General features: G+C 34.9%; 1 protein-coding gene across 10 annotated transcripts in view; it reads left to right on the plus strand.

The window, feature by feature from the left end:
* LOC143675886 (GTP-binding protein 4-like) overlaps nucleotides 1–5,658 on the plus strand; it is an 88,276-nt gene that overhangs the window by 47,742 nt on the left and 34,876 nt on the right. The gene's annotated exons all lie outside the window — the stretch shown is intronic.

Genomic DNA, 5,658 nt, shown 5'->3' on the forward strand with positions numbered 1-5,658 from the left:
GGGTGACTCTTAGGCCTAAATTTTAAGTAGGCTTGACCTACCCTTTGTGGTGTTAAGTTTCATATGAACAAACCCCAAGTCTGGGGGATCAGCCTAGCTTTGGTTGTCCACACTGCTTGTGAGAATATCAATAATTCAACTTGAGGAGGTTGAATTTTCCCCAGTACTCACCATTCCGTGAACGGGAATTGCAAATACTTTTCCACTCACTGATCGAATCACTCTGGACAAACCAACAAAATCTCATATTCCTACCCTAGATTCCAAGTACTTATGGTGTTCAATCAAGCTATCTACATAAGTTATGGAAATGCACTAGTCAAAATATAAATTTTGTACCAAACAAATATTTTTTGCTTTAATCTCACACATAAGGTGAAATTTTAAAATATTAATTACCATCTATGTTCAACACACTGCAGTAATGACATTCCTTTGTTCTTCCTCGTGCACAAACATTTTTAAAATTTGTACATTTAGTCACTATTATTATACACTCTAGGCATTCCTAGCTTGTACTATCTCAATCTTTATCATCTATCTTTTTTTCTGATTTCATTTATGCCCCCAGCCCTCCTCCCTCTATCATTCTCACAGGTAGCTTTACTCAGTGCTTTAACATAATTGTATTGTTAGGTTGTATTGTGCTGTCCATTTCTGAGTTTTTATATTCAGTCCTGTTGCACAATCTGTATCCCTTCAGCTCCAATTACCCAATATCTTACCCTATTTCTGTTTCCTGATTGTCTCTGTTACCAACGAAATATTCCAAGTTTATTCACTAATGTCAGTTCATATCAGTGAGACCATACAGTATTTGTCCCTTTTTTTTTTTTGGCTAATGTCACTCATCATAATGTTCTCAAGGTCCATCCACGTTGTTACATGCTTCATAACTTTATTCAGTTTTAAAGCTGCGTAATAACCCATCATATGTATATACCACAGTTTGTTTAGCCACTCATCTGTTGATTGACATTTTGGCTGTTTCCATCTCTTTACAATTGTAAATAATGCTGCTCTAAACATTGGTGTGCAAATGTCCATTTGTGTCTTTGCCCTTATGTCCTTTGAGTAGATACCTAGCAATGGTAGTGCCGGGTCATATGGTAATTCTATATTCAGCTTTTTGAGGAACCGCCAAACTGCCTTCCACCATTTGATATTCCCACCAACAGTGAATAAATGTGCCGCTTTCTCCACATCCTCTCGAGCACTTGTCATTTTCTGTTTTGTTCTTAATGGCCATTCTGGTGAGTGTGAGATGATATCTCATTGTGGTTTTGATTTGCATTTCTCTGATGGCCAGGAAAGTTGAGCATCTCTTCATGTGCCTGTTGGCCATTTGTATTACCTCTTCTGAGAAGTGTCTGTTTAAGTCTTTTTCCCATTTTGTAATTGGATTGGCTGTCTTTTTGTTGTTGAGTTGAACAACCTCTTTATAAATTCTGGATACTAGACCTTTATCTGATATGTCGTTTCCAAATATTGTCTCCCGTTGTGTAGGCTGTCTTTTTACTTTCTTGATGAAGTTCTTTGATGTGCAAAAGTGTTTAATTTTGAGGAGTTCCCACTTCTTTCTTTCTTCAGTGTGCTTTCTTTGGGTGCAAGGCCTGTAAACCTGCCTCCAAGTATAAGATTTATAAGATATTTCCCTACATTTTCCTCTAACTGTTTTATGGTCTTAGACCTAATGTGTAGCTCTTTGATCCATTTTGTGTTAACTTTGGTGTAGGGTGTGAGATATGGGTCCTCTTTCATTCTTTTGTATATGGATCCAGTTCTCTGGGCACCATTTAATGAAGAGACTGTTCTATCCCAGGTGACTTTGCTTGACTGTCTAATCAAAGATCAATTGTCCATAGATGAGAGGGTCTATCTCTGAACACTCTATTCTATTCCGTTGGTCAGTATATCTATCTTTATGCCAGTATCATGCTGTTCTGACCACTGCAGCTTCATAATATGCCTTAAAGTCAGGCAGCGTTCTGACCTCCAGCTTCATTTTTTTTCATCAGGATACTTTTAGCAATTCGGGGCACCCTGCCCTTCCAGATAAATTTGCTTGTTGGTTTTTCTATTTCTGAAAAGTAGGTTGTTGGGATTTTGATTGTTATTGCATTGAATGTGTAAATCAATTTAGGTAGAATTGACATCTTAAATATGTTTAGTCTTCCAATCCATAAACACGGTATACCCTTCCATCTATTTAGGTCTTCTGTGATTTCTTTTAGTAATTTCCTGTAGTTTTCTTTGTATCGGTCTTTTGTCTCTTTAGTTAAATTTATTCCCAAATATTTTATTGTTTTGGTTGCAATTGTAAATGGAATTCATTTCTTGAGTTCCCATTCAGATTATTCATTACTAGTGTATAGATACACTACAGATTTTTGACTGTTCATCTTGTACCCTGCCACTTTGCTGAGATAGTGTTATTCTGGATAATACTTAAGAATGACCTCTGAAGAGCATTGAACTGTTTTAGTACCGAGTCTCAGAAGTCTCTATTTTACAATTCAAGGGCATTGGCGAATTTACTGGATTGCAATTTTTTATACTTTGAATTTGAAGTTGACTTTCAGATTTTTTTTTTTTCATTGTGGACTTGCTTTGTTTGACTGCTGGAATAGATCAGCATGGGCTTGTAAACATGCTCTTCCTAGCTTTCTTACCTTCCACATTGTACTCTTCTTACTTCCTCCCCCCTACCTCCTTTCTTTCCTTCTTTGTTCTCTGCCAGCCCGTTTTTCAAATTCACATCAAACGTCCCTCAAGTGTTGGTATCTGATATATGGCCACTGATATCTGATGAGTGACCACTTATTTTTAAAATGACTGCAGGCCTATTTTTAGGCATGTTTTCCATACAATTTTGAGCAGCAACTTTTTAATTAAACATCCTCCAGTGTTAGGGAAGTGAGAAATGTCTGTGGAGGAGTCTGCTGTTTTATGTCATCAGCTTTTGTCTCTCCAGCCCTTAGGACCTCTATCCTTCCCCTGTAGTTTGGGCTGTGCATATTTGGAGTTAGTAGTGGGTGGTTTGTTAAAACTGAACTATTCTTCCTGGCTGTGAGTAGATAATGAAAGCCTCATTCTGTTCTTGTCCCTTTGCTTTTTCATTCTCCCTCTTCCCCACTCCACTCTCCTACAATTGTCAACTGACACAATAATCTCAGAGGAATGACTTCCCTTGTAGAAAGACACATCCATCCCCTCATGAGAAAGATCAGTGAAGTAGCCGCTGGTGTCCTGGAAATTTCTGGTTGAATTTGGCACCCTGAGCCCTTTAACTCAGAGATCAGATGCCAGGGCGAGAGTACCAGGCCAATTGGTTAAGCAAGAAAGCTGTTTGTTTTTCTTTTGAAGTATAGGAAGGGCCTATTTGTGAAAATATTTTAGACAGAAGGAAGAAGGATGTCTGAGGAATTTTGTTCTATTTTCTGCTACGAAAATATGAGTGGTTCAAAAAGTGAAAACATTTTGTGATGATTGATGTCTCTAGGGAATAAGTTGGACCTCCAATGTTTTGGGGATGCTTTGAGTCCCAAAATTTGATGACCAGAAAAGTATTTGTGTTTGTTTAATTTATCCCTGTTTTATTTTAATTAAACTACAAATTTCACTTAAAAATGCGGAGGGCATATTTATGGGATCTATTTCTGGTTTCTCCATTTTATTTTATTAATCTGTTTATCCCATACCATTACCACAATGTCTTCTCATTGTAGCTATATATTGGATAGAGTTGTTCCTCCCATTTTATTCTATTTCAATTGTTTTAGCTATTGTAGTTTCTTTGTATTTCCATATACATTTTAGAGTAATCTTGTCTTTATTTACAAAAACTCTTGCAGAGATATTGATAGAAATTGTGTAAAAGTATATCAATTTGAGACAGTGACATTTTTACTAGATTAGATTGAGCCTTTCAATCCATGAACGCAGTATGTATCTCTATTAATGTAGATATTCTTTGATTTCTTTCATCAGTATTTTGTAATTTTCAGCACTACAACTTCTGTGCATATTTGACTAGATATACACCTAAGTATTTCATGTTTTTGAGCAATCGTATACAGCATTACATTTTTAATTTCACTTTCTATAAATGAATTGCCATTATACAAAAATGTGATTCATTTTTTTAATTGCTCATAGATCCTGTGACCTTGCTGAATTCACTTATTAGTTCTAGAGGTTTTTTGTAGAGTCATTGAGATTTTTATGGAAGCAATCATGTCATCTTCAAATAGAGATGGTTTTATTTCTCTTTCTTTACTGTATGACTTTTGGTTGTTTTACTTGCCTACTGCACTGGCTAGAACTTCCAATACTAGGTTGAATAGTAGGGGTAAGACTAGACATCCTTGCCTTGTTCTCAAACCTAGGAAAAAAGCATTTAGTCTTTCACCTTTAAGTATGATTTTAGCTGTAAGATTTTTGTAGATATTCTCTATCAAATTGAGGAAGTTACCCTCTATTCCTAGTTTCTTGATGTTTTATAATGGTTGTTGAATTTTTTTCAAATGCTTTTCTGTATCAATTCATATGATTATGTATTTTTTCTTTTGTTAATATGGTGGAATACATTAATTTATTTCCAAATATTGAACCAGCTTTGCATCTCAGAAATAAACCCCACTAGATTATGGTGCATCATTATATGCATATGTGTCTGTATCTGAATTCTATTTGCTAACATTTTATTAATGATTATATGCATTTATATTCAAGAAAGGTGTTCTGTAGTTTTCTTTTTTGTACTGTTATTCCTGGTTTTGGTATCAAGGTAATACTGGCTTATATAAAATGAATTGGCATGTGCTCCCTCTACTTCTATTTTCTGGAAGTATTGGTATAGAATTGGTGTTCTTTCTTTAAATCAGTGGTAGAGTTCTCCAGAAAAAATAACAAGGCCTGGATATTTCTTTTTTGAAGAGTTTTTAAAATCTTATTTTACTTTATTTTTTATTGACACATAAAAAGATGTCCTTTTATATCGTCTTGTTATATGTCAATAAAAATATAGAGAGATTGGCATACAGAGATAGGGAAAACTAATATACTCAGCTTGGTAAATTTTCACAAAGTGGATGAACATTGTCACCACTACCCAGGTCGGAAAACAGAACATTATGAATTTCCAGAAGCCTCTCTTGTTCCCCTTTCCAGTCACTGTTCACATTCTCTTTCTTTTGGGAGTTTTAAACTGCGAATTCAATTTTCACATTTCAAATTTGAAATTTCATATTGGGTAAGCTGTGGCAGTTGCTGCTTTTTGAGGATTTAAAACATTTCATGTAAGTTGTCAAATTTGTGTGATTTTTGTATATTAACTTCATATTTTGTAATCTTACTAAATCCATTTATTAATGCAAATGGTTTACCTGAAGATTATTTTGATTTTTCACACACATAACCATACTGTGTGAAAATAATTATGGTTGTATTTCTTCTTTCCAATTTTTCACGCACATAACCATACTGTGTGAAAATAATTATGGTTGTATTTCTTCCTTCCAATCTTTATAAATTTTAGTCTTTTTCTTGTCTTAATGCAAGAACCTCTAGTGTGAGATTGAATGAAACAATGAAAGTAAAAGCAGTACCACAGTTGTGAATGTTAGTTCAAGAGACACAGATTCAAGAGATACAGAT

The sequence above is a fragment of the Tamandua tetradactyla genome, chromosome 1, assembly GCF_023851605.1.
Source record: "Tamandua tetradactyla isolate mTamTet1 chromosome 1, mTamTet1.pri, whole genome shotgun sequence".
Lineage (NCBI taxonomy): Eukaryota > Metazoa > Chordata > Mammalia > Pilosa > Myrmecophagidae > Tamandua > Tamandua tetradactyla.